Source organism: Struthio camelus, chromosome 1, assembly GCF_040807025.1.
Source record: "Struthio camelus isolate bStrCam1 chromosome 1, bStrCam1.hap1, whole genome shotgun sequence".
Taxonomy (NCBI): Eukaryota; Metazoa; Chordata; class Aves; order Struthioniformes; family Struthionidae; genus Struthio; species Struthio camelus.
Window position 1 is genome coordinate 175456571 of NC_090942.1, and position 23775 is coordinate 175480345.

The following is a 23775-nucleotide window of genomic DNA, read 5'->3' on the forward strand; positions in this document are numbered from 1 at the left end:
TATGGCCTCCTAGGCAGTTTAGTTTAATCCTTACTTGTCATCCTTTATGTTAGAAATATGTTTACCCAAATCTTTTTCACTACAGCTTAAACGCATGATTTCTTGTGAACACAAAAAACAGGTGATTCCTGTCCTTTTGGAAGAAATTATTTGAACTTTGTTACCATTCTCCCCTCTTCCACTGCCTCTTCTAACTATGTTATGCTGGAAGTCCACAAACAGCATTGTCAAACACGCACGGTTACGTGTGCTACAGGTGAAAGTTCTGTTCAGGTTTTAGAGAGAAAGAAATTCCATTTTTAGGTTTGCGCTGTGGAATCTTTTGGGGAATTGCTGCAAGCTTCTCTGTATTAACCTGGCCAGTTCTTAGGGCACCTTGGCTTGCAGATGGGCATTGCATATGTTTGCTCATAGCAGGATTCGCCTTGTCTAAATATAAGTATCTAAAATGTAGGTAACTACTCTAAGCATATCCCTTGGGTTACCTCAGAATGAAGAGAAAGAAGAATCTCTGGAGAGTCATTCACTCTACCTGTTTTACACATCTCTCTTGAGTGTGATGACTCCATCTCCCTTGATCACAGAGGGACCTCAAAGGCTGACTTTAACACAGAGTAAGAGAAATCTTAATCTTAGCAACCACCTCTGGGATCACAGGCTACATATCTATGAGTCTGCTTCACCAAAAAATGTTGTGATTTTCAGGTACAGATTTTTCAGGAGACAGGCTAAGAAGGCTGCAGTCATTTTTCAAGTAATGATGTCCTATGTGATGTTTCAGGATAGCAGCAACACAGCCATATCCTATCCATAGTGTGTTGGGAGATCGTCCTGTTCATGAATGTTCTTGCACAGCCTTGCAAACAGTACCTGAATCTTGTAACACTGGTGGGAATTCATGAGGCCTGCAGAACGATAAATGCTTTTGAAGGAACTAATCACATAGGGTTGTCTGAAAAGCTTAGAGAAAAGCTCAGACTTTGAAAGCTAGAACACAAGCCCATTCATTGCGCTTAAAATGTATTGCCTGATGGTGAGCTGTAATGTTAGAAAATGTGTGGCCATATTGGTGTGTGGCTTGCTTTTCATTATCCACCAGAGGAGCTCTTTCAAAATCCAAGAGGATGATGATGGGTAGGATATTTCACCTGAAGATGTTTTCACACAGTTTCTGACACTGCCCCTTGCAATTTAATTTACTGGGAAACTGAATCTTAAAGTGACAATCTATCTCTGAATAAAGATCAGGGGCTATGGCTTTGTAGATGCACCATCAAGGAGAATTTTCTTTCTTTCTTTCTTTCTTTCTTTATAGCATTGAAAGCAGAGAGGAAAAGGCAGGCAGATGCATGTCATAAATAAACCCGAAGTGAACAAAAAGCAGATCTCCTGAGGAACTTGCTGTCTCAGTTCTCGGAGCACAAAGAAATGAAGTAAGCATGACCCTTCATAGAGGAAGTCGTTCACTTCCTCAAAAAGCTAGAACACGCAGAGAAAGCAAAACAGTTTCACAAGGCCAAAGTATATGGGCTTCTAATCCCATGAAAGTAGTATATGCTCTATTGCAAATCCAGAGTCAACAGAGCTTTCCTTTAACACAGGCACAGCACAATTAAACCATGGTCTAATACTGATAAAGTTGCTATCACTTAGGAATTCTTTTAGAAAGTGTCAAGTTTTTCTTTGCAGGATTTAAGCAGAGATTAGAAAAAAATATCTTGTTTGCTCTTTTTTTCTACCCCTTACTAATTAAGTGGATTATAACACAGATGGAGCTTAAAGTGCTTCAGACGTGAGGGACAACAACAGCACAGCGAGAACCTGTAGGAATTTTAAAGCACGATCTGCTTTAAAAACTCCAAAGCTTGGTAACTGAAATATTGTAAAGCCCTGGAAAACAACAGTAAAAATTTGGAGAACTCATTGTATGTTGCATTGAATGGATGGTAGGATCTGCTGTATTTACTCTGTGTTAAGTAAAATTGCTTTTTTTTTTTCTCTTTCAGCAAATCTCCTACCAATAAAGCTCTAGCCAGGCACAGCATTAGGAACATGGAGTGGAGCCAGACATCCCCTTGCTCCTTGGGCTGCTGCCGCTCAGCAGAGGGGCTGCACATCGGCAGCAGCAGGGTGACAAGGAGATGACAGCTGGAGCTGGAAAGCGCCTGCAGGAGGAACCACTCAGAGCAGTATAGCTTTGCCTACAAATATTCACTGAGAAGTGCTATTGGAGCTGTGATGGTCTACGAGCATGAGCAAGGAAAAGTCTGAAGGAGACATCATATCTTTTATTGGACCCAACTAATATCACTGGAAAAAAAATAAAGACAGGATTTCGTGACCTAAAGACGAGCCAATACATCTGAAAGTTGTCTATTTTTTAAGTGGTATCAGTGTGTCTAATAAAAGACTTTGCCTCTCCCCACAAATCTTGCCTCGTACACATTTCCGGATCAGCATTTTTAGCTTTTACAGTTCTAATCTAGCCTTTCAGAAAGCTGATGGGAAAATAAAAATTAATGAGCCACTGGTCACAAGCCAGAGGGAGATGTCAATAAATAAATAGATTGCAAAGCTATTATAACCTTCAGAATGACATGGTCCTTGCCAGCTGCAATTTTTGGACTCAGGCATATACCTGTTTTGACATTTCTAAGTATTGGCATGTGCTGAGAAAGAAAAAAAAGAAGGGAAGGCAGTAGCTAGAATTCCCAGTTTATCCGTGGTGGTTTTGTAGCAACAGCGAGAGACTTGGTCAGTGAACGGAGCCGAATTCCTTTTCCAATTAGGATAGCAGATGGCCAGTGTGCACACAGCACATATGGATGGCTGCTTTAGCTGTGAGATGGCCCAAGAACTAAATGTAGAGTCTATCCTTGGGTCATACCCAGAGGCTCCGTTTGAGTTGTCCTTCAGTGAGACACTTTGTCAACCACTATGCTTGTCACTACCTTTGCTCTTTTCCTTCTCCAGCCCTCCTTCCGCGTCTGCTTCCACATCACCTCTGTGCTCAACAGTTCCCTCTCCCATTTGACAATCAGCAGCTCCTGCCCAGCTTTGCACTTGTCTCTGCATCTCTTTCTGGGAAGTCCAGTACCGAGTATGCATTGCCTCCGCCCACTCTGTGCCATGAAGATGGGAGGCCACTTGGCCTGTCCAGGCCTCCCTCCCCATGAGCATCACAGCACAGTGATCCCCAAGGACAGTGCTCCACCAGGAAAGGCTCAGGAAGGACCGCTTCTCCACAGCCCTGGCCTCAGGGTGATATCTGCCCTTGTATCACCGGTAGCAGGAAGCTTCAACCAGAAAAAGCAGGTCCTTTGGTGGAAAATATATTAGGATATGGGTACCTCCTTCCAATAGCATGTTTTTTTTCTAAAGATAACCCAAAATTTCTCACAGATCAGGCACAAAGAATGTCTTGGCTTGCTGTGACTGCTGAGCAGCGTGCTGCAGTGAGGAGCAGAACTGAGGGACTACAGAGAGCAATTCACCCCTCTTAGCACAAGAGAAAAAAAAGAGACAGAAACATCCAGAGCTTTTTCAAGAAGAAACACAGGAACTGTAGCTTACTGAAAAATCACATCTAAAACTATGTGACTGGTTTTTTTTGTATGTTTATTTTTCCTATTCGGTCTCCTGCATCCTCTTCCTCCCCCATGCACGCACGTATACACATGTCTCCTTATATATCTTCCTAGCTGGAACAATAGTATTTGCGCTGCAGCCTCCACAGAGAAAAGTTACAAATATTGGCTATTCTTAGAGCAAGGACTTACTTCTTTCAGAAGAAAAAGAAAACAGAATCCAAATATTTTTGCAGTTAGCTTCCAAAGGGTTAACTTAAGATGTTTTTTTTTTTTTAAATAAAATAAAAGCTCACAGCTCTTGAGATAGTATCAACCCATTAAACATAGGTAAGAATATGAGAGGGAAAGAGACGGGAACAGATATTATATATGTAAGGAAAATTAAAACTCAGGATGTTGGGCGTGGGGGGAATGTGCTTTGAAGTACAAAAGATCCATTGTTAATGTGGGACAAAACCTCCCCAGTATGGGACAGAGATAAAAAGGAGGGAGTTTCTAACAGATCAAGGTCAACCAAGATATATGAATAACATAAATGCTATTAATCTCGTACAGCATGAATCAGAGAATTGCAGCAGGGTATAGCTGTGTGGCAGAGTTCATGGCATGAGTGTTTTATGCCACTTTGTATTAGATAATGAGCGTATTCATCACAGACTCCTACACATCATCCAAACTGGCAGAGAAGGAGCTTTAAGGAGCTTGAGAGAACAAATCAAAGAGCTGGATCTAAAGCTCAGAAAGGTAATAGGGATGTTCAAATACTGCCCCAAGTTTAGATATTTGCAGGCATCCATACAATCTCACTCCGCAGGAAATAGCGTGAGAAAGAAACTCTTAGTCGGACAGCTTGCTGCTTATTATTTATGATGCTGCCTCTGTCATAACAGCTGATTTTACCAATTAGAAAGGATGTAGAGCAACACAAGAAAAGGTTACACTAGGAAAAGTCTTTTCTTTGCTTTTTTTATTTTTATCCTTCTCATGGCTGCAAATTCAGAAACACAAAGAGAATTGATTTTCATTTCGGAGGGCTTAATCTAAACATTGCTGAGAAGCAAGAGAGAGCCATACTGGATTCAGAAAGTATATAACCAGACGTAATTCTGATTTTACATGTAGCATTTCCACACATTTCAGTCTCCTGATATTCTAAAGGCACATGTGTTCCACAGGAGAAGCTTAAAGGATAATTTATCTTGGGGAGGAAGGAAATGAAAATGTACACGTGTATGTATATAATTTTGACAACAATCTGCAACCAGATTGCTTGCAGTGGTTTGCACTTCCATTTATTTATCCCAAACAAACATTTTAACTCAATGACATGGATCTATGTAGCATGGTTTTCCTAATTGTTATGCTTTTCAGATTTTTGAAAGAAAGCTGAAATACAGTTGAGACCAAATTAAAATTCCAAAACCAACTAATTCCTTCTCCCTGAGGTTAGCAGGGCTTTCTCAGCATGAACCTAGACTTGCATTCAGTTTTACATTTTGGTGCCATGTAGTCAACGGAAAAGGGCAAGCCCTGTAATGGGGCCAGCTCTCCACAATGAGCACGTCCAAACTTACTCAAAAAAAGATTTTGAAAGAGGGGCTGATTATTTGCAATGCACTAGCATCTAGAGGCTAGGCTGCATTTGGAGTTACTCTGCAACACTCAGTAGCTACAGCTACATGCATATGTGCATACATATTCTGTGTATGCATACATACACAATACACACATGCATACATATATGTGCATATATACATATATGCAATATATATTATAAACTGTTTCTTTACCTGATCGTTAGGAGGTCTGTTGTTTCAGTTTAAGTGAAGGGAAGTTTGGGGGAAAGGAGGATAAAAGAGAGAAAAAAGGGATGGAATGGTTCAAGACAAAACACCGTTCACCGCTCACTCCTCCAGCTAACCTACAGAATGGGCTTGAACAGGACAGGAAGAGCCATGAGAGATCAAAGGAAATGTAGCATATTTATTCAAAAAATAATCAGCACAATCAACAATTTGTCTAGGGAAAATCAGATAAAAACACAGAGTAAGATTCAGATTGTCAGATCCTCCTCATAGGTACCTGTATCCAAGCACACAAAGGTGTGAAAGCCTATACTCACAAGTAGTGCCTAAACTTGAGGGTCCTAGAAGGCACCGACGCTTCCCTGTTGAGCCTGAATGTTTCCAGAGCACCTCGTCTTGGACACGATGCTCACTGAGAGGAGAGATGCCTACCTTCCACATGGGCTCTGCTGCGGTACATAGTCCAAGTCCATGTCCCTGCTTTAGGTCCCTCGGGGACTATCCATACCTTTGGATAAAGCAGGCCCGGGATATTTCTCTGGGTCTGGGGCCAAGTGGGAGACTACCCTGGTGTGCATCTAAGTAGCTGAACTCTCCTCTCTTAAAATCTGTGCTGGCTGCATCTAAGCTCCCTTTAGGGAGTTGCTGTGGCACACGCAGACCCCTGCACCTCACATGAGCCTTTCTGCAAGAGGATGAGTTTTGGGACCCTCTCACCTAGAAGACTACCTAGAGACCCCGTATTGCAGAAAAGCACCTAGCCAAAAGACCCTCATGTGACCAGCACTCGCTACCTGTCCTATTAGAGCCAGGCCACCATGTAGCCACAAATGAGGGTTGCAAGATCAAAAGATGACCTGAGAAGAGGGAGCCTAACCCTGCAGAATATTGGCCAGGGCACCAGGCTGAGTGGGGGAAATCTGAAATGTCAGACTCTGCTTCCACAACTTCCTCAGTCAATGCTTATCTAACATAAAAACCCATCCTCAGTCTCCTCTGACTCCCTGGAAACTCCTTGCTTTATCAAGCATATATACTCAGGCAGATATTACTCATATAGAGCTGAGCTGCACAAGTGAGGGGAAATTGAGGCAGTTTGTATTTCTCTAGAAGGGAAGGAATCATCACAGGAGGAACAAGAAATGGCACATTCCCATGAAAAACTGAAGTCTGCATTAAACACAGAAGTGGATCAGAGTATCTTCTTCCCAGCTATAGCGAATAAAATAAGAACTCTACCTTTGTGACAGGTCCTATCCTTACAGCATCCCAATGTTGAGATAATATTCTCAGGTAGGATGCAATTTAACAATCTACCTTGTGCCTCTAGGTGAACAGAGGTGTGAGGGGAAAAGAGAGCATACACTTTAAACTCAGAGTTTACTCTGATAGTTTAAACACCAGAGGCAATCTTTGGTGAAAGCTGTTCAGAGATCGATAACGGAAATCAGGCACCCACTGCCTTTACTCGTAGAAACATCTATGTGAGATATGCACACATCTCCTGACACTAGAGACCAGAGGTAGCCAGCCTTTCCTGGCTGGCTGGCACTAACAGCACTAGTGCCATACTGCTAAGAGGGCAGAGGGAAAGACTTACAGATATGCTGTAAGGATATAAGAACCAATCAATGAAATCCTAATATTCATACTTGCATGGTTGCAGAGCTATGAACATAACATTTGTTTTTATTTCAGTATAATTGCTACGTTCAATTTATTCGGATGCATGAGATAAAAAAAAGTCTCTCAGAGGCTTTTACCTCATAGTTAAATATAGTGGTGAAGCAGTTAACATAGTTATGTATCACCACATTGGCATGAGGTTTTTATCTTTTATTGGCACCATTTTATCCCCGGAGACAATAGGAGATTGTTCTTGCTGTGTGTAAAAAGATCTTGTTCTGGCAAGTAGGGTTTTCCCAGTCAACAAGTTTGAAATCCTTGGTAAGGGAGACATATGCCTTGCAGGAACGGGCCTCTTAAGCATCTCTTCATAGCAGCAGTCATTTCACCATTAACTATTCCAAAGGCAGCTACAAAACGGAGCCTGTGTATGCTGTCAAACAAGGCAGATGGGAGAGTGTAAAACTTGCCCCCTACTATGTTATTATTACAAAGACTGAGAAAAAAAGGATGACTATTCTTCTCTAGAAATAACCTATACTGTAACTATTTGAAACTATATGGGGAGAGGAAAATATTTCAAAATCAAATTTTAAGTAGCTATTTTGTTTGCTAAAAATACAAAATCCATGTGAAAATAAGGGCTCTGATTCCCTGCACCAGATGCTTGTGTGCATTGTGATGTGCAGGATTTTCTTTTTAATTCGTATTTTTCTGGTTGCATAAATAATGCAATACATGATTACAGCAGTCGGAGGCATTAGGAATAAGAAAGTATTCACATCAGAGATGTACATGCAAGATTATATGTGCACGGTAAATTTTTATCTCCATCTTTAAATCAATATTATGTTTCATCCACACCCAAAGTTTTGAAAGAAAGCTATTTCAGTGTAAACAATTAACTTCCTGGCCAATTGTTAAATTATTTGATGACCTGCTGCTGAGAAGTTCAGATTCTGCACTATTACATACACCTTACAAATTTTTATTAGACAGATAACCCACCCTAGATTCATCCAGACATTGTAGCTTATTCGTAGCTGTATCACAGTGTTTGGCTGGCCTACCGTTTCAGTTGCTCTTGTCTGCAGAGGCTATAAAGTGATTTGGTTGCTACCAGGTTTGTCGGCAACTAGAAACGCAGGCATGAATGATGGCAGACTTTGCTGTATATTTCATGAATGCCCACAGTTCAGCCCTTCTGCAAAATATGCGTTCAAATCTCAGATAACATTGAAAAGTAAAGTCTCTAGCAGTTGGAGTTGCAGAGTTTGCTTTTGAAATGTTTAGTGAGCATAAGGCAACGCAACAGTGATTACAAGCTAATCAAACCAACAAGTTCCTGGCTATATGAACTACCCAGAAGCTCTGAGCTGAACTGTGATCCTACAGTCATGACTGTTGGTATTTTTCCAGATGCAATGAAATTCATCATTTCACGGCAGACGGAAAATGAAACATTGAAAAGCTATCTCCTTGCCCTGTAGGGATCAACCTGCAGCTGCATTTTCCTCTCAGTCTTTTCTCTAGAAGGCCCAGTTAGTTATAGATGCATGAATAAATTCTTTTTTGTTATTCTTAAGCCATGGAAGGAAACCACTGAAAAATTTACAATGGAGTTTTTTTCCAAACTAGAAAGAGTCTCAAGGAGAGGGATTCTTACCGATGCTAAAATAAAACAAAATAAAACAAAAAATCTTTTTCAGGTAAAAGAGAATGCTTCTTCCTCAACTGTTCAAATGGCTACGCTTGGGCATCATTTGTAAAATGAAAGCAGTAGTACCCACATGAAGGATTTGGGAGATGTTGGTTCAGCGTCTTTTCCTTCTGGCATTTGGAATCTACAACAGTCATGTCTGAGGAGAGCATCCTACCCACCATGACAAAGCTGCCAAGCTTTGCCAAGCTATCCTCTGGAGCTGATCCATCCGTTTGTACGAACTAATTACTTAAATATACACGGAATAAAGAGAGGGAAGTGAGTTTCTGGCCTATTAGTTAGGGCACTCTACTGGGAAGTAAGGCAAACTACTGAATAATTTATTAATGGTGTGATTATTTCAATAACCCAACATTTTCTACTGAAGAAAAAGTCATGATCAGGGATTGAGAAAACAGCCGTCAAACACCCTATTACTGTTTTTGGAGATAAGTGTCATGACTCAAATCCCTTTCAGGCGAAACTGAGACTTGAAGCCTCCCCAGACAGGTGCTCTAGTGACAGAATTGTTGGACAAAGTGGAAAGTGCTTTTCAGAGGCTTTTAAAATTCACATCTTGAATTCTAAATAGGGAATAACTGCAGAGATCCAGAGCTAACTGTTTTAAAAAGCATTATCCTTGCTTTATTCATGGGTTCTGGACTCCGGTGGGAGGTTACCTCCGGGTCCCCCACACAGCCAGTCTCTCGCTGGAACCCAGATACGGCTCCTTCGCTTCCTGCCACCTCCGCCCAGGAACAGCTGGAGATACTGCCTGGCCAAATAGACTGCCAGAGAGTGATTTAGACACCACAAAAATCAATAATCAGCTCCCACATTTCCTGATATACATGAAAGTAGGAAGAACGAGATGCTTGACAAAACCACATTACAGGCCCCAAGTCTTGCTGAATAAGGACAACTGGAGAATGTAGTTTAATGAACCAAGCGTCATCAATAGTAATGACTGTAACAATGTCATGAATTTTATAGCTATGATATTTGCAATTTTAAAATAGAGCAAACTGAAGGGAGAGTGGCTCAAAAAGAGAAGTTATTGGGATAAAAAGCGTGTTGGTGTAGAATTTAGACATTCTCAATGTGGAAAGAGGTTACACTGTGCCATGAGGAGAACTCCTCATCCCATCTCCTCTGACTCTTGGTCATGGGGAAGTCTAACTCTGGCTTTCAGAGCCTGAAAACTTTGCCATCTGTTCTTGCTTGAGGAAAATAATCATTTTATCTTTTCCATTTGTTTTAAACTGTTTTTAAATAGGAGAGGCTCAAAATACAGATTGTGTGCAACAGCATATGATACAGTTAATTTCTCTCACCATCTAATGTTAACAACATATGGAGACTGGCCTGAATTGCCAGGACATAAATCTATCCCTGTCCCTTGGTTGACTCACTGAATCTCCGCTTTTTATTACTATACATTCCTATGTTGAATTTCTCCACAACACCTGGATCCAGAGGAAAGAAGCTTGCCTCCCAGAAGAGAGTCTTCTTCCCCCCTTCTCAAACCCCATCTCCCATGAATGTCCTTTCACCTATATCTGGCTTCACATTTCCATTGATAGAGCACATTTCAGTAATAAACTTGATTAACGTTTACGGTTGTAGACAAATGTCTACAATGTGCTGGGTGTTTCTTTAAAATTATTTGATTTGTGGATAACTTCGAAGTTCACGACAGCAAGGGACATTAGTATCAGTTACAGCCAAACCAACTGTGGGCAGGTATTGTGCAAGCTTCCTCACCATTTCGCCAGCTGACCTCATTCTTGACCTGCAAATTCTCTGCTATTCCCTTCCCATGCCAAACTATGCAGTGGTTTTGAGATGCACACAAATAAACTATCAGGCTCTTCCCAACATACTGAATTAACCAGTATTTGAACTCAAGCTTCAGGCTGAAGACATTTACACAAACCTTGGATTGCACAGAGACAAAAATTTGGCATTTCAAGGATGCTAATCTTGTACCTTTTGTTAGTTAAATTTAGTTTGTGCAAGAAAAATGCAGGCATAATAGTGGGAAGCAAATAATTATGACATTTTTTACTGAGCTGCAAATGGGTCCACAGGGCAGCTCACTGGAAATCACTGTAACAGAGCCATACTGGGGACTTGGAAATGGGCATTTTATTTTCACTTTCTAAGCACAAATGTGAGACAAATGGGGATGTTTTTGCCCTTCCTATATATATAGCATTACAGTATGTGCTTGTTAAGCACTTGAGATCTGAGAGACAGACTCTCTGATTGCAATCAACACATGCATCTGGTCTCTTACAAAGCCTATATGAACTCTAAAGTAGGAACAAAGTCCAATATGTGAAACCCACATGTGTCTCAGGTGAAACCAGATGTTAATCAATGTGCATTTATTCTCCTCTCTGTGTCCTGCCTCTTCACCATGTATATAATGCAGATTTCATTTTTATTGTAGCAGTATGAACAAGTTTTAAGTCTATCAGAGATGAAGAACTAAGCTGTCATCATATGACTTTCTTTGTGTTAAAATAAAAGTTACAAAATTAAAGTTCACTAGTGAGATTTTTTTTTTTTTTTTTTTGAAATTTTAGCTAACTCTCTCTGGGACAAATCCTGATAAGAGTTCTCCAGAGAAGTTAATTTAGAAATATTTTCATAAAAAACATCTGGCTGCATAACCTTGAGTGAGAATGCTGTTTTTCAGTATTCATTGGAATATCATATGATGAGCTAGATTATTAATTAGAAACTTATTTTGCTTTTTTGTTTTGCATAACATTTGGATTTCAAACAATGTATATCAGCAAAACTTAACTTTTCCAATTTTCAGTTACTTTTGGTTAATTATTTAGAACGTTTCAGGCTTCTTTTTTTAGTTCTAGCTAACTTTTTTTTTCTAGTTCTAGTTCTTAATTCCCTTTTAGGGAATATGTTAAGCCTAAAGAAAATAAACATGCAATAAATATAATTTCAAGAAAGGCTCTTTGCTTTGTATGGAGAAATTCATCCTAAATTGCCTATGTTTGGAGAAAAAAAAAACAACCCTCTGGCAGTCAGATGAGGAGGAGGAAGGAGCAAGCATTATTACGCCGTATTCAGACAGACTTTGGGATCTTTCCTTTTAAAGTACGACATGCCAGATCCAAATCCATTGCTTTTTTGGAACTAGGAGTCATTACACCTTTCAAAAGCAGTGAAAGAAAGCACACTGTATGCTGCAAACGCTCTTTTATCGTTATGTCAACAATAGCCCAGGCCTCAGCGTTTAGCTTTAGAGCTATTTACTTTAGGCCTGAAAAGCCTCTCATCGGCTGAGGCGGACAGTACACAACACCAGTTTCAACACAAGCAGCTTATTTTTTGGTGGCATTACAGCAAGGTGAAGAAATGGTGTGTCCAGCTGTTGTCAACACTGTATTTCACTGCTGTCGAGTTTACTTCAAACTATTTCTGCCTTGGTCACGTTCCAGCTAGAGGGGACAGGGAGGAAAGGGAGGTTACGGCACAGGGAGCTTGACAAGCTCCATATCAGCTCCATTTGCCAATCCGGAAAGGAGTTTTGCAAATAGGTCACTCATTAAAAGTTTATATAGCTGATTTCAGGAAGCCTCCTCTAAGTAGAACAACGGTAAAGAAAAAAAGGGTTTTATTGAGCCTTCTGGGTGGGCACAAGCATCAAGCAGGATCCAAAGCCTACATAAAGCGTTACCTTTCAGATACTTATCAAGCCCCTCAGTAAGCGGCCAGTTATTATTTACCCTTGTGTAAACAACTCAGTAATCGTTTTTGGACCTCTTTACAGAAACCTAAAGGCGAAAAACTTGACTACAATATTAAACAAGTTGCATTTGCTGTTTCTTTTTTTTTTTAAATCAAAAAGACTAAGGAGATGAAAAAAAAATCACACTAAAAATCAGTCCTGTAAAGGAGGCCTCTCTTCTCAACTCCTCCTCTCTTTGAAAGCAAGGGGACCACTTACAAATGTAAAGTGAAGATTAGGTGCTAAGGTTGGCAGGATTTGAGACCTTACAGCTTGTGAAACTATCTGAATTTGGTCTCTTTGGCTGGGCAGGGCAAGTGTATTCTGTAACACGCCTTCCTTTCATAATTGTTCGGATCCAGGGATATTTTCACAGCTCACTGCAACTCCCTTCCTTTGTACGGAAACCAGCATGCCAGAAGATGGGACGCAGAGCAAAATCAGAACCTCGGAGGCACTCCTACACCTTACAGTATGAAAAATTAAATATTAACATGCATCTCCTTCTACCTGTCTGGAATTCACACAGCATTTTAACTTGTATAATGGTGGAGAGGGCAGGTTTGAGCTTTTAAGTTATGGTAGACTTCCCAGTTCCCCATTGGCTGCAATTAAAGACTCCTTGGCTCCTTCAGCTTGTTGCAGTACGTTTTGAATCACTCTTCATTTCACGTAGGAGACTAAAATGTTCAGACTTAACCTTTAAATTCATAAGCAAATCCTCCTGAGCTGTTAACAACTGGATCAGTTTCCAGGAGCTGCAGGAGAGAATCTATGCATTTTCTTAAGTTGTATAGAGACTTGTTCCAAATTTATCTGATTGAGCTCGCAGCTAAGTAAATCTGTAGGATAATGAAAATGGGTTTTAAGGCTATGTCCACACTGCTAAATAAAAGAATCATGGATTGAACCTAAGCACCGAAGCCCTGATCTTCTGCACTGTTTAGTGCAGGTAATTCTCTGGCGATTGGACTGCTCTAGCTAAGCTCTCCCATGACCAAACTTGAATGCAGTTCTGGCAAAAACTTATTCTTCTAGAATAAGGCTCCCAAAACACAACATCAGTAAGACTGCACCAGGTTCGAGTCTCTTTCCTCTACTACTCTCTCAGTCCTCCAGCACTATCTCAGCAGCATTTGTACCTTTGAGCACTCCCACACATTGCAGACCATCTGTTTCCCACTAGAAAAGCATCACTCTGAAGAGCTGCCACATTGCCCACATTTCAGATGCTTTCAATCAAAACTCAAACAAAGTAATAATTTTATCTTAGGACCAAACAAAAGCTAAGGCCAAGCGGATGTATGTAGTGTAGAGGCAGCCAATCTGCTCCAGGTCTGCTTGGTCTTAGTAGTGTAAGAGGAAGCCACTCCACACTGCTGACCTGCGGGCCAAGGATACCTTTCTGCAACTGTAAAATCACATTAATTCATGACAATCCATGTAACTTCCGAACCCCTTCTTTGAAGTTTTTTCTAATAGTTAACAGCCGCCTTGCAGTGGGGTTTGTTACTCTTTGTGACATTAAGACTCAGAACTGACAGAGCTGTTGGCTTCTTGGGAGGAGCATGCAAGAATCAAAAGAGCCTGTAAATCTGAGTATGGGTGAATTCTCAAAATCTCAAAACCTGTCTAAAGTAGCAGTTAATCTGGAAATAACAATCAAAATGCCATTCATAAACTGAATAGACATGCTGGGAACATGACAAATTTTGACTAGCACATCGCTGCTTTGAAGTCTGAACACACCTTGCCAGCTTTAACATGAAAAGATACAGCCATATCTGAAAGGGGCCTGGCCATGGAAACTTGCTTCTCTCCTTTTTTTTGGTCATTACTAAGTAAATAGCTGCTCTGATCACAAGAATATCCTAAAATCCTGAGGAAAGGAGTCCCACAGCTCAGTGACATGCTTGTGAAAAAAACTTCCCATCTGTGTATTTGCTTCATTATGCTCCTCTCAGTTCTTAGAATAGAAGACAATGAGCAGCAGATCCCTATTTACTTGTGAAACAAAGTCTGTAGGAAAATAGGATTTCACAAAGCCCAAATCATTTCATTTGAAACACCACAGACTGAAGTCTATTGCCAAATACAAGGCAGGATTCTCAGGGAGCCCAGGGAACTGGCAGCTCTGGAAGTTGTGGTATCCTCAGCCACAGGACAGATGTACCCTAAGGGCCAGGGGCACTGGGAGCAGGGAGGAGAAACTTTTCAGTAAGCACCAGTGTGACCAAAAGGTATAGTTTTCGTAAGAACTTAGAGGGCACACTTTTAAAAGCTACTTGAAGGTGCACTTTGCAGTCTAAGTACTTTTCAGCACTGATTCAATTGCCTCCGCTTTGGATGGAAGTCTTTGGATGGAACGAGCCTCTTTTGCAGATGCATCTCTTCTCATCTGACTACTGAGTGATCCTGGGTGACTAGCTTAGACTAGATGACTATACTTTTAGGTGGATTCAATTAGATTACATGAATTTACATAAATTCCACTCCAAGTGATTTAGATACTTAAATGTCAATTCATTTAAAAGGTATTTTTAAACCAGGTCCAAACAGGACAGACATGCTTGGTTCTGTAACACCTAGAGTTAGTCTGAAATAGGATTCACAGGAGTATATCCAAATTCCCATGTATAGAGCAAAAGGCCTCCTGGTAGTGACAATGTTAAGAACTATCAAGAGAATTCACAGTATCCAGTGCTCTGAGTGCTTAAACAAGTTGGCAGGAAATAGTGGAAGAGGGCCTGACATCCTTTTTTAGGCTTGGAAACATATGCAATTCATTAGGGATTGAATGTTCTTTCTTTCTCTCTCTCTCTTTCTCCCTCTCTCTCTAAACAAGAGAACTTAAAAACACTTTCTCCCCCACTTCACTCAATAGTTGGGCAGTTTGCATCGCTGCTTAGTAATTGAGACATCTCAGTTCCAGCCTCCCTCATGCCAAAGGCGTGGGATTCATGTGCCAGGAGAGAGTTCAGAGCTCCAGGGTGCCGTGGAAGGAGCCACTGTGCACATCTTTTGTTGAAATTAGGTCACTGACAATTATGAATGAGAATAATTAAGCATTGAAACAAGTGGCCCAGAAAGGTTGTAGAATCTCTGCTCTTGGAGGTTTTCAGGACCCAACTGACAAAGTCCTAAGCAATGTGGTCTGAATTCAGCATTTGGCCCTGCATTGAACAGAAGTCTTCACCAGCTGACCTCCTGTGGCCTCTTCCAACCTGAACAACCGACTCAGTGCATGCAGAAATTATTGGTCCAAAGAAAAGTAAGTGAGCGGACACCTAGCTATAGCACTCAAATAGGAGCTGGGATACTCAGGGAAGAAGATTGTATTTTCCTTCACACTACACATAGAAACAACCCTCAGAGTGGGAACTCAGTGTCTACCTGTTGTATATCTGAGCAACATACCTAAGTTCCTGAACCTGGTATTACACTGTGACATACAGTATGTTACTCATTGGCCACTATCACCAAAAAAAAAAAAAAAAGAAAAAAGAAATCTAACTAACATGGATACTTAAGACATGCTAAACAGCATGATGCTGAAACTCAGAATGGCCCAAAAGACATAAGCTTGAGTCTGACCAAACCCGAGTGACTTGAGCTGCAACCAGCCATGTCAGACCCGAGCTGGCTGCACATTGAAATTACTGAACAATATTTCCCAGAAGACCATTTCCAAACTCAGACCTAAATCAGTAATCACTGTCACATAGCTGCCATGACTAAACTACTGAGTTGAGAGCTGGTAGCCAAACAAAACCAGTGCAGGTATCTTTCTGTGTCATTCATTGATTCATAATGCAGACAACTTTCAATTATCCAGAGGTCATTTGACTGTATGGTAATTTTCATTTGAAGGGCTAAACAATTTTGAACTAATTAGGAGCACTAATACTAACAGATTCCACTATACCTGTTTCATAAGCCCCCAGTCTGGATAAAAACATATGCATGCACTAGGTGCTTAATCACTTCTGCAACATAGATATTTAATTATAAGCACTAAAAAAGATGTGGAGCTGGAATGTGCCAAGCACTGCACAAGGGTTAATGCAGGCCTCAAAGAGATCAGAATAGAAGCAAATTTAGAAATAAAGAAGAAAATATTATCATTCTCACTGCATCTTACAGTTGATGGCTGAGATACAGAAGTAAATCATCTGCTGAAACTTCCCAAGCAAACAAAGCAAAACCCATCTGTTTTACTGTGTTTTAATGCATATCATCTTTCCTCTTGATGTCATGGCAGAATAAATGTTTACTGTGTGTACATAAAATACAGTAGGTCCCTTTATAGGTATGGACCACAGATATAGATCAAATTCTCTATACAGCACATATAAATCCAGACTATCATCATGAGAAAGAGTTTATAAAAGCCATAGAGAAATAATAACAAACATACAGCAAACGTTTTATGTAACATTTACTGACAGCAAACTAAGCAATTATTTCCAAGTTCTTTGATTTTGAAAGTAAAAAGCAAATGAAGAACAATATATCTGCTTTTGCATCAAAGTTTTCCATATTCTAAAATTATTAATTTTTACTTTATGCTGCAGAGCATAAAGTCAAAGCCAAAGTTCTTCTCTGCATTATGGCTCTTCAAAAGAATTGGGGAAAGAAGAATTATGCATCAAGCACCACACAGTCTTGGCTAAGCTATTGCATACACCCAGTCTTAGGAATTGCACCCACTTCACAACATCCATCTGTAGACTCTGATCATGGAAAAAAAACCGCTACCTTTCTCAGAAAATGGCAGGTGCATAAAATTTTAAGTTAGTTCTGTTCACAGGACAGATACTTTCCTTGACCTAAAAAATCATGAATTGTATCTGTAGGTGTTTTATAGATAGATAAGTAGACCGATGGATAGATAGATAGATAAAATAGTTTATATATATATTAATTGTGGGCAGACTCTAAATACAAATTCAATTGTAAGACTGTGATTGGAAGCACACCCTCTGCTGAGTTTTTATTAATGCTGACGATTTGCAAGGCAAGACCTTCCAGAACTAGAGTTAATTTTGCAGGACTGACTATATTGAAAGTCAAAAAGCTGAAAGAAAAAAAAAAATTCTTTTACTTTGCTTAATTTTTTGGCTGTGCCCTCTGGATCAATTTGATTCCTAAATTCATGGCAACTTACTGATCATCAAACCTCCCTACATAATTTTTACATTCATAGTTCAAAGAAGCGCACACAGCCTCCTAAGAGCAACCACATTAAGTGATCAGCATTTGAGAACTCTAACATTCATCCTTTAGTCCTTTACAACCTCCAAAGAAAAAGCTCCAAACAAATTAAATGTAAAAATCAAATGAAGCTAGAAGCAAGTTAACAACCATTCCAACAAGAAAAAGTTATCATGCTACTTGAAAACTTTTGTTCACTCAAGTCCTGTATGATACTAGACACTATTAGTAAGTTACTGTTAAGTGTTCTGGGTTATGTTCCTCCTACAGACAGATAATATTTCTAGTAAGCAGAAGTTTCTTTTACAAAGTGCAAATTTTGTAAGCAAAATAGCAGTTCCTAAGAATCTAGTCATGAATCACAGTGCCCCCTTTATACCAGGTGGTTGTAGAAAGTGTCCAGTAAGATCAGTAGCAAGTGTTCATGATATATAGCACCAACTTTCCAGACTTACAAACTATGCTGGGAACATAATGTTTGTCACTTTCTAAACTCAAGCTTGGGTAGCTACTACGCTAAGTAAAACAGTAAGAAAGTTACCCAACATCACAAGATTTGTGACAAAAACATGTAGTTGACAACACTGATTTCTGTGTTAATGTAAACCTCAATATTGCAAGAGTGGAAGAGGCTGCATATGCCATGCAGATTGTGCAAGTGAAGACAGAGCTGAAGATTACATTCTGCCTGGCAAGGCAGGGAAACAGCTAGAGGCATTTCCCACAGGCGAGGCTGGGCTAACAGCTGTTGGCCAAACGCCTCAGCAGGCAGCCAGCTGGGACGTCCTCCTTTCTGTCAAAGTGGAAAAGAATTTGCTATTTCAGTAGTTGTCTCCAGAAGACAAAAGTAATACTAAGGGCTATTTCCACAGATTAAGTAGTAGGTACACCAATCGGCTTGGGCAAAGCCCTAGTCAACTGGGGAAAAAGGGGATGATGACTATACACAAACGTGTTCACATCAATAGTGCCAGAAACACCTTCTAAATTAGCTGTTGCAAAAGCAGAGCTAAAGGTTCAAGCAGTCTTCCTTTCCTTGTTACTCTCCCTTCCTTACTCCCATCGGTAAATCTGGGCTTAACATGCAGGAAAAGAACACACAGCAATTTCACCTTGATCCAATGACATATCTAGGGCAATCCGCATAGCAACACTTGGGATCCTAATTGAGCAAGGAGTCAAGTACAGACCTGAGCTAGGCAATATGTAACATACTAAGTTCAAAAAGTCACATCAACTTTCAGTCAGATTTCAGAAACATTTAAGTCTCTCTTAAATGCGTACAGTTAAAATTTTTACCATGAGATTCTACTAATAGTTCTTGTGTTTAACATGTACCCATGTTACAATGGGTACCAACCGAACTGGCACGTGTGTTGTGAGTTTATTTAAAAAAAAAAACAACAACAACAACAATAACAGCAACAAAATTTAACTCCTTGGGAAAAATAGCAGCACTTCAGAATTCAAAGAAAAGTAACATTATAACTGACTGCTAGTAATTATTTATATTACGGATTGCTTTTTTCTTTTAATCGCAGTGTCAGACTACTCAAAAGAAATAACGTTTAAGTTGTATCTAATTTCCCTTTCAGGTAAATATAGTCATATTTGGCTTATCAATTTAACATGCAAAAGTGATTTCCAATGTTCTGCATACACTGAGAAGCGAGATGATAGAGCTGTCCTCAGAAGTTCATTGCTGTTCTGAGAGGTACAGGGACAAACTTCATCTATCAAATACAAGTCCTCATATTTAAGACTAAAATTTGCATTAAAAGTTTTTAATAAAGATGCAAGGAATATTGTCAAGTGCAGAAGTTAGTGGCTTAAAGTCAGTTAAAGACACTCTTCAAAGAAGAACTGACTAGCTGCAGAGTGATCCCACAGGCACTCATACTACCAGTTATACCATGGCTAGCACTGGCTTTATTCCAATAACATTTCCAGGAAGACCTGCAGACTTCACTCAAACATCCAGTCAATACTAACAGAAAATACATCTAAAACTTCAGAATCCAGCAGTGAGTTCTCATCTGAGGAGCTCTCATCTCAGTAGTGGACTTATAATACATTAATGGAAACAGCAAAATATTTATTGAAGCCAGCAGTGCAACTCCAATTATATTAAACTACAGTACTCATTTGAAGAACATGTCCAAGCGCAGTTTGCTTTATTTTTACTTTACTATTAAACAAATTATGCCAGCAGCAGTCTGTTTCATATGAAACTGGGCATTTGGAAGTCACGGTACTACACTAACCTAGCAAATTAAGAACGATGGGCATTTGTCTGTGCAGGCATGCATATTGAAGAATGAATGAACAACTTGCTGAGTGCACAACAAGAACATAAAGAAAGAATCAGGGACATGTGGAAAGGACATGGTGAGTAGAGAAGATATAAATGGTAAAAATATCCTGGGAAGTTCAGAGGAAAAAAGATGACAATCACAAAAGGGATCTGGGGTGGGTGAAAAAAAACGCAAAATCAATACACTGGACTGTACTGTTTCTGGGTAGCTGTGCACACATTCTAATCACCTTTTAGGGTAATTAGGAATTTTTCCCTTGCTGATAGATTGCTATATCCAAGACTAGAGTTTAATCATACTCTCTCTTCAAGAAAGTATGAGAAGCAATGGCAAGCTCATGTAACGAACTTGCAACCAAACAATGTTACCAACCTCACAGGAGGAACTACTACAGAATATTACGGGAGAACATTCTCTAAATGTGGAAAAGAGGTAATAGTCTTATTACGTTAGGATAGCACATTAATAAAACCACTTCCCTGTCTGTTGCCAAAGGGAAGGCAATAGAACCCAAAAAGAATAGGATGCTGAAAAAAGGTTAAAGGCTTTTGCAGCATAAGGGCTACATTCCATACTCCAGGTGAGACAACAAAGTGAAAGCTTGGAGACAACCTTCTCTCCCCAAGAAATACAATTTCAAAAGAGTCATCTGCACTGGAAGAGTTAGTGATGGATCATTTCCGAAACGTGTTAATAAGAACTGCAGACTACTTGAATCATATTCAAGGTGTCTGCCTTCCTGTGGTATCCACATCAATGAAAATAGACAAGAACAACTACAGAAATTCAGTCCACGCAAGGTACTCAAAATTAAATGCAATCCCCCTCCCTCTGGTCATTTTTGCTCATTTTACTTTGAGGGGGAAGGGTTCTTTTCCTCTCTTTTGTGTTTTTTTTTTTTTTTGGTTTTTTGTTTTCCCTCCTCTTCTGTCCAAGTAAGACACAAAGCAAAGCTGGCCAGGTGTCTCTAAACCACAGAGCCAGCTGCTCCTAACCAAGCTCACAGGAAATAGCAAGGAAAATATGCAGCATTTGACACATCTGGAATAGATTGCACAGTCTTTGAAAACAGTGTCCCAATTCCCTTCCTTTTGCTGATGAGATTTCAGGCTACCAAACTGCTGCATCAACTATAGAGGATTAGATAACATGTACATTTTTAACCCTACATATTCTTTCTGTCAGAAGGGAAATTCTTCTAAGCAGTCCAGAAAAAAAACAAGCATCTGGATGAAGCGTTCTGTAAAGTGTTAGAGGAGTAAATGGAAATAAATTAACCGGAAGACTGCTATTTAATCTGGGAAAATTTGGAAAAGAGTACGAGCTCACATTAGTAAATATAGAAAGGAATCAACACTGCATGCTTAGCACATTTGTATTAACTCATTAAGAGAAATGTCCTTACAGTATGCTTCAATAAAACATGAGATGAAAAGGAAAAGAGTATAGAAGACTGGTTAGCAACCATTTAGATGGTCCGTTTGTAATTCCACATTAGCATAAATATTGCAGTGTGTAGTTTTCAATGTGAAGTGCAAAAAAACCCGAAAAAGCAGAAGTCTTCATTAGCAAAACAAAGCAATGTTTTATTATTTGCTTCTTTTTCATAAGGACAATGAATGCAAAAGAACATGGAAAAAGAACAAGTAAGTATAGAGGGAAATTCCAATCAGATACATAATACTGAATTTTGCCCCCCCCCCCCAAAAAAAAAAAAAAGCTGAGAAGTGGAGTTGCCCCTTAAGTCTATAATCACTTTTAATCACTGAAAGATTAAGAAAAGGAATAATGTGACCAGTTTATATACGCATTTTTAAAACATTATAGATACAAAATTGAATACAGCACTAGCTTCATGACAACATAAACCTCATTTTTAATGTTAGTAATAAAAAAGCAGAATTCTAATATAAAAAGAAAAATAACTAGAGGAAAGTATCTGCATCTTTTTCTTCCCCAAAGGTGCAACCAATGTATTTTGCAACTGAGATTCCAGTTGTACAAAGGATTGAGAGATGTATTCTCCTACATTTAAGGAAATTCAACGTGCATGAACAGGAGAGAGTACCCCTTAAGAGATGATATTTTTAGGAAAGTAATGGTATAACTTAAATGAGTACAGGGAGAAGTGCAACACAATTATTTCTGCTTTCAGAGCCTTAAAATATGATTTTTTTTCCTTCATAGATTATTTCTAAAAGTACCTTGAATTTTTGGTTTATTCTTAGGAAATGGCGATGTATTTATTCAAAGCAAGCAATGTAAGACAGCTGTATGAACTTTTTGTGAGAAGAGCCTCAAAGTGGATGTCATGTTTACATTGAACTCAAGATTTTTAAATAAAGTCAGCGTTTATAAACCAGGGAACGCATGTGCAATACTCTGTTTTAGGGACAAAGGTGCACCTACAAGGATCCAACTGCATAATCATGAACTAAGGACACACGGCTGTCCATCCCTGCTAACATGAATAAATACCATCTTTTGACAGGATTATGCAGATGAATAAAGACATTCAGGCTCAGGCCAAAAACAGTTAATACAAATTCATGTGAGCAAACTTAGGATGAGACAATTCAATGCCTTTACATCCAAAATTCTACCTAACAGTAACTATATATACCCTTAATGGTCATATCAACAAAAAAATATACGTATAGCTCATATGAAGATTAAGCATAATTTAGAGAATATGCTGTTACAAAATATATTTTGACTTATTTCCTAAGAAGCAATTTAAACAGTAATTTATGCTGAGGTATTTACAGGGGACTCAAAGTGATGTATCAGTTCTAAGCAAACCAGTATATTGGTTTGAATTTGATAAAGTATTGATGAATACAAGTTTGTGATAACAAGGAACTTTAGGTTTTAGTAAACTTAACAAAAAAAGTTCTACACAATCATTAGATGAATCTAAATTTTATAAAAAATGTGTCTGATCTGGCTACTCTGAATCATTTAATGCATTCCATTTTTACTCAAACTTCAGATCAATAAGTCAGTGGCACGTACATGCTGTAAAACAAATTACCACTTAAATCTTTCAGATATAACAAGCACAGATTAACCAAGTCTGACTATACTTAATCTGTACTAATAGATGGTTTGTTCTTACTTCAATACTATCCTCAAAGCACATATGCAAATGTGCTGAAATAAAAAGCAATAATTATAAATATTTACTCGAATGACCAGAACTGGCACTTGACCATAAACCATCCTGTCATTCATTTCTGAAGCTGTATCTTCACTAATTTGTCTTCTGTTTTTAGTAGTCTTCTATCCTATTAACTTGGAGAGTTACAGATCATCTGGAAATTTCACACTGGTATAGGAAAGGAATGTCTGTTCGATGCAGTCTGGAGATAAAAAAAGAATTGTACTTCAATTCATCGGAGTAATTAGCTTTAAGCAACAATGCTAACTGAGGTAAGAACTAGGAGCAGTAAAAAAGCAGCTTCCTCTACTCCTGACAGCCCTCTGTCACGATGGCAGAAGAAAGTGACCACTTTATAAAATATTCTCAAGCATTCTTTTGGAACTTTGAGAAAATAATAATAATTTTTGAAGTAACATTTGTTACTTATTAAATAAAAATTAATAGCCATTGGACAGCATTTATCTGTTTGTGTAAGAATAAAGTAAGCTTGGTAGAAATTAATTTGAACTTCTTGTTTGCATTTAAATAGTTAAGATACTTCAACAAATAATATTTAGGCATTTAGCTCTTTAAACAGACTCCACAAATCTTGACAGCCCA

General features: G+C 39.1%; 1 protein-coding gene and 1 long non-coding RNA gene across 5 annotated transcripts in view; one reads left to right on the forward strand and one right to left on the reverse strand.

The window, feature by feature from the left end:
* NDFIP2 (Nedd4 family interacting protein 2) overlaps positions 1-23775 on the reverse strand; it is a 75026-nt gene that overhangs the window by 5870 nt on the left and 45381 nt on the right. For 2 of the 4 annotated variants that reach the window (XM_068929313.1, XM_068929296.1), the window contains one exon: positions 21574-23374. The exons of the other annotated variants lie outside the window; for them this stretch is intronic. The gene's annotated coding sequence lies outside the window, so the exon portion shown is untranslated. Of the gene's footprint in view, positions 1-21573; positions 23375-23775 lie in introns of those variants that run through there. 4 annotated transcript variants of the gene reach the window in all.
* On the forward strand, positions 1315-22870 carry LOC138065148 (uncharacterized). Its single transcript, XR_011138294.1, has 2 exons — positions 1315-1433; positions 2007-22870. It is a non-coding gene; the product is annotated as an uncharacterized lncRNA (long non-coding RNA).